The sequence below is a fragment of the Botryllus schlosseri genome, chromosome 15 (genome assembly GCF_051294905.1).
Source record: "Botryllus schlosseri isolate E-star chromosome 15, Bs_hap1, whole genome shotgun sequence".
In the NCBI taxonomy this organism is placed as follows: Eukaryota; Metazoa; Chordata; class Ascidiacea; order Stolidobranchia; family Styelidae; genus Botryllus; species Botryllus schlosseri.
In genome coordinates this window covers 3,922,247-3,936,141 of record NC_137250.1, presented here as the reverse complement: position 1 = coordinate 3,936,141, position 13,895 = coordinate 3,922,247, and the positions used below count along the sequence as shown (strand labels likewise).

The following is a 13,895-nucleotide window of genomic DNA, read 5'->3' as shown; positions in this document are numbered from 1 at the left end:
TAGCCATAGCCACTCGCGTGATGCAATGTATAGTGTCAAAAACGGAATTTGAATGGAATTTTGATGGATTATCATCACCGAATAAGGTATCGAACTCATTGGAATCAGATCAGTATGCAGTATGCAGTATATCAGTATGCAGGGCGATTGGCAGTCTAGAGCAAGGGTTCTGAACACGTGACGTTTATCTTGCGGCCCGTGACATCTTTCATTATGAACGCATTTATTACTGGTACATGTTGCATATTCATTTAGCTACTTAGCTCTCTTATCGTACCGTCTCTGTATCGGTTGAATAGTCATTCTTTGATGTGTTCTGTTTTCGTGATATCTCATCGAGTTTAGATTGTTTTTAATCGACATTCCTCTGGACTCTGGTTTAAGAAATCTGCTACAGAAGGTGTAATTTCAATAGCCTACTACTTTAAGAAACTGAGCGAATATTCGCTGTTTCCGGAACTTAGAAGGAAAGACACCATCAGATGACAGATTTAGAAGCTACAGTTGTCTGATGCAACCGCGACTTGATGAGTAGCAGCAATGTCAGTCGATCCTGTATATTACACGTTGCCGCGTAGACCACTTTAGCCTAGCATTGGACGAATCCACTGGCTCCATAGACCTAGCATAGCTAATTATCTGGGTGCATTTTATCAGAGTGGACATATCTGCAGATGAAATGCTGGTAAGACAAACGTGGGGAGGCAATCAACAAAACTTGACAAAGCTTACTTTTGTAACTATTGCTGACCCCAAAACGCTAGACTTCTTTTTATCACTGAGAGCTCAATGTGATAATGGCCTCTGTAACGCTGCTGGGAGATATATATTCTCACAAAACAAAAACAGTAACTGCAAACTTACGAACGCTCACCATTATTGCTTTAGAGTGCAACAAACATGTAGGCTACTAAACGCCCGTATACGACCGGTAAATACGCTACAGTAACCTAAATTTTATAGTAGCCCAAAAATACATGGTAATAATTAGGGCAAGTTTTTGCAACTTTTTCAACAGCTTTTGGCAGCTTCCTAAATACTCGTAAGATATGTAGAATGCTGTTTTAAGCTGTTTGAAGGAATCTTATAGTGGAACTTTTTGCAACTTTTGTCCATTTTTTCATGCAACTTATTGCAACATTTTGCAACTTTCTCCATTTTTCATGAAAGTATTTTCGATTTTGGTGAAATACACGGCCAAATTCGACTGAAACACCGTAAATCAGCACCGAAGTAACGCTTAAACGGGTATTTCGGGAGCTGAGCCGGAAAATTGACCTTTTATTTTAGTCAATCTTGGAAGTTGATCTTTTTTTTTAGTCAACCGAGCAAAATGCGGTCAAAATGCAACTTCTGCACCTTTTGTCAAAAATAAATGCAAGTTTACACGGATTTAACTGCAACAAAAACTTGCCCTAGCAATAATGTTCTGCGGCCGGCGGCGTCTTTTTCTTGTAAAATGCGGTCCGTTACGCACGGGAAGTTCAGAACCCCTGGTCTAGAGAGTTGTAATTTAAGATATTTGGTTCGATATAGTTGAATACTACTATACCCTCTCTATCATTCGTATCAGTAATTAAACCATGTCCGGGAATTACGATGGTAATATAATTTGAGGATGAGAACGCCATACATTTGGAGAGCAGTTATACCGGAAACCGAGATAAGAAAGGACAATGCCGGGGATTTTCACCCCAGTAGTGAGCCATGACTCTATTTTCAGTAGGCCAAGGAGCTAACATGGTATAACGTGATATTATCTTATGGAAAAATAAATCGACAAGTAGATAGAAAATTGGCACAAGCTATTCTTATACGATTGTGACTTCATTTTGGTTGCAATTATGTCAGCTCTGGTTCTGTGTTATCACTGGATATTTGTTGAACAGTTGAGCAATTAGAAATGTTAGTGCTTGTGGTATTGATGGTGTCTTTCCACTACGATCGTCTTTTGCATCAGAACGATATTCGTTATTTTGATTCCGTAGCTTGTAGTACGGCCCATCCACGCGGATTCCATGGGTGTCGAGGAGGAATGTAGATAAACCTCCAATACTTGGGAAGGTATTCTGGAGTCGACCTCGATCGGACTCGAACCCACTACCCATATGTGTTGCAGCTGTGGATCATGCCACTATGCTATGTTCCAGCACCTTATTTTAGAAATTTGTATGGCCTGGCGCGCCCACTATTAGAAATATTTCGATCTTGAATCGTGCCCGATAATAACTCATCTAATAATTTGCAGGATCAAATCAAGATGTTATAACAACTGTTGGGTACATGCTCATTGATGTCATGTTTCGATACCAAGGTACACATCTCGATTCCACCTCTGCGATTGTCGATACGGTTAAGTTTTCTTAGGCTTAGTTTTATTATTTTGTGCGACTAGTTATTTCGCTGAAAATGCGGTACAGACCAACGCCGTACTGCAGGGGTCCTCAACACGCGCCCCGCCGACGCTTATTTACGTCCGGCAGCATCTGCCATCACGAAAGCAATTACTACTGATATGGTATCGTCACATAGTAATTTAGCTAGTTACAGGACCGTAACTGCCGCACCACAAACCCCCCAATTGAGGGGGGGCGAGCTCGAAGGTGGGGGGGGGGGCGAGCTCGAAGGGGGCCAAAAATTATTTCGTGAATAAGCATAAATTATTGTGTATTTTTTGAAAATTTGTGCAGCTTTTTAAAAAAAAATTTCGCACTGGGTGCGATTTCAAGTTCCCAAATATCTTCATTATTGGGTACTCTTCAACCAAGAAAAAATACGCAAGATTTATAGGAATAGGCCTATCGGCGTTGGCCATTACCGCGCCACGACGCTCCAAGATATAAGGTTCTAGGCCATGCAACATGCGACTCCAGGAAATGTGCCAGAATGATCAGCAGCGAGAAAACCTTGGCGTAGAAGGACTGCGCTTATGCTGATACATATAGGTTTAATTGTACATTGTTGCCTAAATAACTGGCGCCGGATGTTCCCGTCTTGGCGATATGAACTTCATAAGACGAAGACCATCCCGCAGGGAAAAGTTATATTCCAGTGACAAAATACCAATTTGAAATCGTGTTGGTCTTTTAGTTTAGTACGTTTATGCGATTCTATATTTTTTGATATAGCGGAGGTCACGAAATAACATCATGTAACGAAGTCATACCATCGGGTCCGCCCGCCCAAAGATTTTGAATTATTATTTACGCGCCCTACAATTTCCAAGACACCTCACTCAGCTCTACCAGTAAATCTGATCACGCGAGCAGAGAGGACAAGGAATTGAGAGCAATATATATGCAATTCCCGATCTTATTCACCGATTTTATTATGAATTATGGAAAATTTTCGCGCCTTGCGCGTGCTCACTAAATTGTACAGCTAATTTTGTGGTAAAAGCGAACAACGTGATGGGTGGGTCGGTTTATCACCGTATTGGAGCCCAAGACCCAAGTCTTTTTGGGGGACCTGATGAAGTTCTGTTTCGTTCCTGCCAACAGGTATACGCTCGAAGATATTCAGGTAATTATTATCGAGTGGTCCTACCTTTTCAAACACACCTCACTCCGCTCTACCGTTGAATCTGGTTACGTGAGCAGAGATAGGATAAAAATGATAGCAATATATATGCAATTTTCGATCATATTGAACGATTCAATCATGGAATATAGAAATTTATAGCGCATTGCGCGGTTAGCCGAGAAAAGCTTACTCAGTAAACGGCCGCCAATGTATATGATAAGTAGCGGTAAACGGCGTATTGCCAAAGGGGGGGTCGAAAATTGCTGTCGAAAATTGAATACCTCCTGGGATGCATCAACATGAATCATATGAATCCAGCTAGGTACCTTCCGCATAGCTAAATTTGCACCTTTTGACAATCACTGCGAACGAATTACGATCGTTTTCACAACTACTTACTTACTTGAGTAGATTAAAAGTCAGTCTATTCTACTTCAAGTAGTTCTAGGTTGCTCATGGAAGAAGAACGTCTACTCGTACTTGAGTACATTTTTTTGTTGCCACTTCTACTTCTACTTGAATAGCTTCCTTGACTACTTTGACCACCTCTGGTTGTTGGCTACTGTATGACTTGTTTATTGGGTAATATCCGTAGTAAGTTTAATTACCCGTTTAACGCTCTGCTCAATATCGATGTATCAATAGTCGGACACCGAATACATTGTCTGGTCTGGCCTTGGCCTTGGTTGCATTTTATGATATGACGATAAAGGGGGAGCGAAAGTTTTCAGTATCATTAAGGGGGCGTGTCTAAAAATGTTTGAGAACCACTGACTTAGGGCTTCCCCACAAGATCAATCTTTACGTGGAGATGGTCGTTCAGCTGGTAACGTATCTCGCTAGCCCCAAAATCGAGTCCTTATTCGCTGAAAAGGGTTTCCAGTATTGTGTACAGCTCAGACTTCCAAATAAAATGAAATTAATGATAATGATTTTTTGTTGTATTTTGTATTCCTTTGATAAAATATTACTTCTTTTGTGGTCACTACGCACATTGCCTAAATTAAGTAGCACGGCGTTGTACTGACGTAGAGTTTAAAAGCGAGGGTTGCCTAGTTTATACCGATATGGAATTCATGCGGCCCGCGGCCGCTGCGAAATTTAAAAAGTGGCCCGCGACCCGTTTTGAGTTGGCGACCCCTGGTGTACACTGATATATCACTTTACGGAAATGATAAGCTGGAATTAGGAATATGACGTCGCCTGACGTCATAGGTTCACGTTCGCGTTCACACCAATCTGAACCTTTCATGGGTTGACACCATCTCTACTATTCAGCTCTTTCATCACACCATCTCTGTTTTGGTTCTTGGTGACTCATTATTTGAGTGTTACAATCACGACACACCATGACCGGCATGAACAGATCACGAAAAGGAAAGAAAAATTACGACGAAAACTTGATTTTCAACTCTGCGTGGAACAATAGATTCGCTTTCCCGGGGATTTAAAGTTTAAAACAACACCACTGACAGTTTCATCTGAAGTCTTAAAAACATATATCCAAATGGCAGGGGCGGCTCGTCCTATAGGGCAACTGGGGCATTGCCCCACCTAAAATTCTGTTCAATAACAATTTAACCATTTATAGACGCACAGCAATCAATACATACCGAGATCACAGCGAAACCCGCGTTCTTCTTGTGCTTTCGCTTGCAAATGCCCATACATAGCGAAGTCTCTGCGAAAATCGAATTCTCTTCTGTGTTTTCGCTTTGAGAATGCCTAGCCGGGGCTTGCCCCGGTAGCGCTCATAACAAGCTTTCACTATCTATTCTCTCAAAGCAGCGCACAATAAAGAAACGGTGATTTACTCTCTCCTATTCGTAAAATGGCCGAGCAACCGGGGCAAATATGCCTGTCGCCCGTAAGGTGTGATGTAACAATCGTATCTATATCAGGGGGGGAATTACAAAACAATGCGGTAAATCAGAATCTCCGCCGGCGGTAACGAGCTCTCTCGAAAACGAATACCGCATGGTGTCAAAATTGGTATTTCAAAACATTTTGCGGCCAGCTCACGCAAGAGTGCTTTGAACTCACGTAAACTCTCGTAATTCCAGACGCAATCAACGCAATCAACGCGCTAATTTGTGATTTCGCCAAGTCGGCAATCTCAGTAAAAGATGACATCAAATGAGGGCTTATAATGCTGTGTGGTGAGCAACGATTTGTAATTTAACTGCGATAATCTTTCACAAACAGGGAAATGGAAATACCCGAATTGTTTTGGTTTTTCTCTGAAGAGAACAAAATTACAGGCGTACGGTACATTATAGTTTGTCTGCTTTAGGCCGCTGCGTCTAATCACGCGTACATTGCGTTTTAACTTCGTATGAGGATACAGTTGGAACAATACATGCATAACATTCTGGGAACATGGCCCTGATCGTAATTCGCAACGACTTTATAGGCCTACCGAATCGGACTGAATGCTACCGTTCGGCAGCGAATTACTTATTGACAAGGCGACCACACGGCATATCACAGCATATCGATATGCTAGCCAAAGTTAAAAAGTGGATAATAAATAAATCTATTTGACAATAGATTACTAACTACTAATCTATAATTTAACATTATAATAGCATGCTTCTCCGTTTTATTCATACAGGCCTTAATTAAACGGTGTGAGGTACTCAACTCAGTCCCCGCACTTACTGGTCCGTATGTGAATTCAATTCATAAGCGTTATATATCGCCACTGCCTTATTCCGCTTGATTTTACTAACAGTTAGGCCTACGAAATATGACCCAATTGGGTAACTTACAGGACATGCCATCTCAGATCGATTACTGCCTCACTTCTTTACTATATTGAAGTAAAATATTAAGAATTTGAAGTTCAAAAAGTTGCAATTTCCAGCGCGGATTCAACTCCGCCAGCTAGAAGTTGGGCGGTAAGCTAGCGCGAGAAATCTCCGCTCATTTCAGATTTGTAATACCGAACTTCGCGGATAGTGACGTTTGTGACGCAGCCCGTTCACGTTTTCTCTCGATTCCTAGGTTTTGCGGTAAGTCAATTTCATCGGTAAAAATGCTCTCGAAGACATCGTTATTGATGGTTTTGTAATCGCGATTGTCCGCTTCTCTCGAATTGTGACGGTAAATGTTGATTCCGCAGTGCGGTAGTTGTTTTGTAATGCCGCCCCTGAACTCGGTTACCGTAATATGCGTTGAGTCGACCTTTGCTGGTATAGGTCGATTTTGACGGTGTTTCGCACCATGATAATTCTTGAAACTTGGTATGATATGCCGTGAAGGTAGTATTTAACACTGCTCCAAGTTTCAGGCTTGCTACTTAAAGATAAGGGTAGTAATTCCGTTTCCGAAGTTCAGTGTGTGCTGATCCATCATGTACAATTGTGCATAGTACAGCAAACAGATTTTACTCAAAAGCCAGTATTGGTCTCCATTGATTTCGACGATGTTCTATACCGAGATCGGTCATGACATTTGGCACGGTAAGTGTTAGTTTCGACCGCTGTAACAAGTTTTAAGTTTGTCACTGAACTATGTGGGTGGTAATTTCGTTTCCAAAGTCGAGTAAGAGCTGACTCTTCATTTATCGCTAACAAATTTACGCAAAAGCCGTTATTGGTCTCTATTGATTTGAACGATGTTCCATACCTAGATCTGTCATGAGCTTTTGCACGGTATGTCTTGATTTTAGTATCGAACGCGGTGCCAAGTCTTAAAGGTCAACTGCATCTTCATAGACAACTTTGCGGAATCATGTTCAGAATTTTTTTTCATACCGAAATTGCCGACTTTCCGTATTTCAAACTAATCGGAAATTGCCGTAATTTGGACCGAAAGTCCCAATATTGGTATGTTTACAGAAAAAGCGGAATGTTCATTGTGACGTCATGTAGTTGACATCTCTTCTGGCCGCTGCAGATGTATGCTATAGGGTTGGCGGTCTTGCAGTAGCAGGGCGCTTATTTTAGTTAGTTATGGCGGAGGTTTCGCTTGTAATGGATTCACCAGGCAAGTCCGAGTACTCAGATGTCGAATGTAAGTATGCTTTTTCCTCTCACTTACGAAAGTAATGTTGAAACGAGGACACGTTTCAAGTGTTGATGTGCTCGATGCCTCGATCCCATATCAGTGGAACTTCTTGCTGCTCCGAAAACGAGGGGTCGTTTGAGTATGATTATTGATGACTAACCTAAGGATGTTAGTGATATATAGTATGATCAGCCTAGCTTGTTCAGCTTAAGCCGCTTGTCTAGACCAAATGAAATACACCGTTATGTGTAATTTGGTGGAGAACCTCAGACTTCCAGTTATTAATCTTGGTATTATCAATTACAGTTGAGAGGATGGAGGTTGCCAACTTATGCGAACTATCAGGGGAGAGTTGAAGTGCTGCAAACAGGTCCCTCGAGCAACGAATGAATTATTAGTGCATCACAGCATTATCAGGATTTCAATCAGTAGTATGTATTGGAGATTGTCTCGCTATAGATATCAACAGGAATATTGTCATATAATTATAACATCCAGTTTGATGCATGAGCGAATGAGTCTCATTCACATGAAATGTTGAGTCGGGTGCCAAATAATTACCCGTCAGTAACACAACAATTACGCTTTTCAGGAAGCTGAGAAAAACTGTACACGGAAATTTTGTTTGCTGGCCACTGGGATTCTGCAACAAAAGCCAACAAAAATCCTGTCTGCGCATCCGATCAAATCCAGTACTTTCAAAGGATTTCAATTTTACAATGCTTCGTGAAGGAATAGTTGTATTGAAAATAATAAATGCAACATAACCAATCCATCAACAGTACTACTGTGTCAGGGAGAGAAGTATAGAGTTTTGTGTCCAGCAATAGCTTCTTTCAACCAATTTTGACGATGCCGTTAGTTGAATGAGGATGAATCATCACAATAGACTTGGTCGACTCGGCCGTTTCTGGTCTTGCTTTAATGAATGCGTGCGTCAACTTCATCATTGCAGGAATCTAGAGCAGGTGTAAAAATATCACTGAGTTTTATAACAAAGTCGAATCGAAGGCAGTAGGCCTATACCAAATGCTGTTCGGAAGTATCATAAAAATGAAGGATTGCTAACTGCATCCTACCTAACTTTACGACTATTATGATGATAGTGATAAGTTTTCATCTTTTACTGAGCGGTCAATATTGATAGGTTCAGTCACAGATATCTGACACTCCTCATTCAATAACCAAAGTAACTAATATGATTACATGACCGCACATGTACCGTACACAAAAAGAAGTGTATTTTCAAAAGTAATAGCAACTCTTCCATTAATAGGAGGTCAGCGATATATAACCATTATACGTCATGAAGTCAGCAGGTTATGAACTCCCTTTATAGTAACTAATGCATTTATAGATCTTTTTTTCTTAATTGATTTTCAAGTGTTTTTATTTCAGACTACGTACACTTCTACTTACAAGTTTTTCAAGGCATACATCTTTCAGTTATATGCACATGCACGTGAGTGTAAACAATAATAATACTTCGATGACTACCATACCACAGTCAATACTACTATAAGCAGTTAGTTACACTCTTACAAAACTATAGCTGACACAGTACATTTTCACTTACCGATTTCGGACACTTTGTATAGCTTTAGAAGTGCGTTTCTCTGACATTACCACAATTTCACTGGTGCGTGGAAATAAAGTATGAACGGCACTACTGCAGTACGTCGGCAAGAGTTGCCCGTGTTCAGTAGTCAGTTTTCTTGCGGGTTGCGTATCTCGGATACTTCATTGCAGCAAGATACTTGTTAGTGATTCGCATTTGAAAATGACTCTGCCTTTGGTTGTCTATAAGTCCGCACTTTTGGTCTTAATGGCGTCCGGTCGCCTGTCGGTATATGGATGGGTTTTGGCAGCGATGTCAATGCATTGTAGGTACGGCATATTGCGTATTGGACCAACCATACGCGACATAACATCTGACTCTATGAATTATCTCCTTCACAGCTTTCATGATCCCACTCAAAGACCCAAATCCACAGCAAATCTAAGCAATAATCCCACCTAACAGCCAACAGAAATAACAAGGACTTTTGTTGTGTCAACTACTTGACGTCATTTCACGGCTGGGTGATTTCGTTTCCGTTTTCCGGAATTTCGATTTGTAATTCAAATTACTTGAAAACTATCTGGTAATTTCAATTTTCATTATTTTATTCATATTCCTAACCACATAATGTACGAAATAAGGTGAAATCATTTTGAAGATGCAGTTGACCTTTAAAGTTGACACCAATGATTGAGGCAGTTATTTCGTTTTCGAGGTCGAGTATGGTAGAGATGCGCGCTGATCTGATACTTAGCCTACCTACGTCATTGCGGATCTCACGCAAAAGCCGGTGTCGGTCTGTGCTAATCTATAGTCTGCGTTCCATAACGAGATCGGTGATGATATTTCCAATGGTATATCTCGATGATCGCATGAAACAGCTAACCAAGATTCTCGGTTTGTATTCAAATATTCACATAATTTTATGTTCGCCAATGTCCATTTCACTGTGAAATTGTGGCCTTCAAACCATTTGCTTACAATCTTCTGTCAAATGCGATAGCTATTTCATTTTCGATGTCGGCTAACAGCTGATCATTCGATCAGCCTATTCCTCGATCTATTTTACTCAAAGTTCGGTGTTCGTCTGTTTGTATTGATTTTGACAGTGTACCATGCCGGAATGGGTTATGAGATTGCGAATGCTACTTCTCGATGATTTCATGTAACAGTATGCTAAGTTTACGGCTTTCATTCATGTATTTATTGATTAATATATTTTCCAACGGCGATTTGGCAGCAGACAGTAAGCCGTATGTGTTACTTGAAAACTATCTGGTAATTTCAATTTTCATTATTTTATTCATATTCCTAACCACATAATGTACGAAATAAGGTGAAATCATTTTGAAGATGCAGTTGACCTTTAAAGTTGACACCAATGATTGAGGCAGTTATTTCGTTTTCGAGGTCGAGTATGGTAGAGATGCGCGCTGATCTGATACTTAGCCTACCTACGTCATTGCGGATCTCACGCAAAAGCCGGTGTCGGTCTGTGCTAATCTATAGTCTGCGTTCCATAACGAGATCGGTGATGATATTTCCAATGGTATATCTCGATGATCGCATGAAACAGCTAACCAAGATTCTCGGTTTGCATTCAAATATTCACATAATTTTATGTTCGCCAATGTCCATTTCACTGTGAAATTGTGGCCTTCAAACCATTTGCTTACAATCTTCTGTCAAATGCGATAGCTATTTCATTTTCGATGTCGGCTAACAGCTGATCATTCGATCAGCCTATTCCTCGATCTATTTTACTCAAAGTTCGGTGTTCGTCTGTTTGTATTGATTTTGACAGTGTACCATGCCGGAATGGGTTATGAGATTGCGAATGCTACTTCTCGATGATTTCATGTAACAGTATGCTAAGTTTACGGCTTTCATTCATGTATTTATTGATTAATATATTTTCCAACGGCGATTTGGCAGCAGACAGTAAGCCGTATGTGTTACTTGAAAACTATCTGGTAATTTCAATTTTCATTATTTTATTCATATTCCTAACCACATAATGTACGAAATAAGGTGAAATCATTTTGAAGATGCAGTTGACCTTTAAATTTGACACCAATGATTGAGGCAGTTATTTCGTTTTCGAGGTCGAGTATGGTAGAGATGCGCGCTGATCTGATACTTAGCCTACCTACGTCATTGCGGATCTCACGCAAAAGCCGGTGTCGGTCTGTGCTAATCTATAGTCTGCGTTCCATAACGAGATCGGTGATGATATTTCCAATGGTATATCTCGATGATCGCATGAAACAGCTAACCAAGATTCTCGGTTTGCATTCAAATATTCACATAATTTTATGTTCGCCAATGTCCATTTCACTGTGAAATTGTGGCCTTCAAACCATTTGCTTACAATCTTCTGTCAAATGCGATAGCTATTTCATTTTCGATGTCGGCTAACAGCTGATCATTCGATCAGCCTATTCCTCGATCTATTTTACTCAAAGTTCGGTGTTCGTCTGTTTGTATTGATTTTGACAGTGTACCATGCCGGAATGGGTTATGAGATTGCGAATGCTACTTCTCGATGATTTCATGTAACAGTATGCTAAGTTTACGGCTTTCATTCATGTATTTATTGATTAATATATTTTCCAACGGCGATTTGGCAGCAGACAGTAAGCCGTATGTGTTACTTGAAAACTATCTGGTAATTTCAATTTTCATTATTTTATTCATATTCCTAACCACATAATGTACGAAATAAGGTGAAATCATTTTGAAGATGCAGTTGACCTTTAAAGTTGACACCAATGATTGAGGCAGTTATTTCGTTTTCGAGGTCGAGTATGGTAGAGATGCGCGCTGATCTGATACTTAGCCTACCTACGTCATTGCGGATCTCACGCAAAAGCCGGTGTCGGTCTGTGCTAATCTATAGTCTGCGTTCCATAACGAGATCGGTGATGATATTTCCAATGGTATATCTCGATGATCGCATGAAACAGCTAACCAAGATTCTCGGTTTGCATTCAAATATTCACATAATTTTATGTTCGCCAATGTCCATTTCACTGTGAAATTGTGGCCTTCAAACCATTTGCTTACAATCTTCTGTCAAATGCGATAGCTATTTCATTTTCGATGTCGGCTAACAGCTGATCATTCGATCAGCCTATTCCTCGATCTATTTTACTCAAAGTTCGGTGTTCGTCTGTTTGTATTGATTTTGACAGTGTACCATGCCGGAATGGGTTATGAGATTGCGTATGCTACTTCTCGATGATTTCTTGTAACAGTATACTAAGTTTACGGCTTTTATTCATGTATTTATTGATTAATATATTTTCCAACGGCGATTTCGCAGCAGACTTATAGACAGTAAGCCGTATGTGTTGTGTCACAGTCTCCAATTTCAAGGCCAAAATGTCCTATGTTGTTCCGAGACCGAAGTTCCGAGGCTGCTGTCCTTAGTTCTTCAAAGACCATTCAAATTGATGTTCTGGATTCAATATGACAGGCCCAATCTATGAGATAACAATTGCGTATGTGTCCGACCTCGTTGACCTTTCCAGTTAGGCTTATGCAATCTCTCGAGTTCTAGTCATTGGAATTAGTCAGGTCAAGTCAAGCGCGAACATGAATCGTATTGAATCTTTGCTCCGTACGTAGTTTACGCAGTTGCCTTTAGAGCGAAAATGAGAGGTCTAGAAGTTGTCCACTGTCCAGTCTATTGATCCAATCGTACGCCGGGTGCCTCCGCTTTGGTTGCCTATTATCACCTGGTCGTAACCAGAGATGGCCACAGTCCGGTTCTGGAGCCGGAGCAGGATTTCAATGTTTTTTTTTACCTGGCCGGACTGGATCCGGATTTTGAATTTGGGGTGACGGTCGGATTTTAGCCGGATTTTTTTGCTGTGATATGATTAATTAGCATTGTTCTGGCAGGATTTTTTCGGATTCGGAACTGGACATTCACCAGCCGGATTTCTTTGGACTCTGAATTTCCAATTGCCAGCCGGATCCGGATAGATTCGGATCCCGAAATTTTGGAATCCGCCCATCTCTGGTCGTAACCACCAGCTCAGTGGTCGTAACACACCAGGATCGTGTACGAAACACTTTCAGACGGGCTTAGAAAAATTAGGGTCAATCGATTTGCGTAATCTCTAACTCTACAATGAAATCATAACGCATGCTACTAAGGATGACCTAATACTTGATTCGTGGCATAGGGCGATTCTTAGTTCACGTTCATTTTGTAAAATAATCCTTTGATTAAAAATAAATGAATAAAACATTTGTTACCACACTTCAAGTCACGGCTCACCGGCAAACCTCTCGCGGCACCTACGTTAAAATCACTGTTGTCGGGAAATTCATGTGACCATCATAAAGTTACTTTTTTACGTTGGAAAACGCCATTGTGACGTCATCTTGATGAAAGTCGCTCGCAGCGCTTGCCGCAGCACCCGATATTGTCACGAGCCGCCACTGCCAAATGGCCCACCTGATCTCAGAAAAGAAATGTTGCTAGTGTCAAGCCCAACAATTCATATTTCGAGGCAGTAACGTTACAGAGGCATTGTTCAAAATCGCTCGGAATATCGCTAAAGCCAAGAAGTCCGTTGGAGAAGGTGGAAATTTAAGAAAAACCGTGTGAATCATTTTTCCGAATTTTATAGTGTCCTCCTTTCTTAATTATAAAATATGGTAACCCTAGTTGATGGACAAATACCTACTGGGGTTTTAGTATTTCTAGTTTAGTGGTAGTTGAGGCTTTCAAAAATTGAGTAGTTTTAGTTCTATTTGTACGTTATGAAAAATAGTGATCGACCAACTA

At 40.6% G+C, this 13,895-nt stretch overlaps 1 long non-coding RNA gene across 1 annotated transcript; it reads right to left on the bottom strand.

Annotated features, from left to right (window-relative positions):
- Window positions 1–8,226: 8,226 nt before the first annotated feature.
- On the bottom strand, window positions 8,227–9,763 carry LOC145456998 (uncharacterized). The gene is made up of 2 exons (XR_013920757.1): window positions 9,121–9,763; window positions 8,227–8,474 (listed from the first exon to the last, which is right to left on the bottom strand). It is a non-coding gene; the product is annotated as an uncharacterized LOC145456998 (long non-coding RNA).
- Window positions 9,764–13,895: the final 4,132 nt, after the last annotated feature.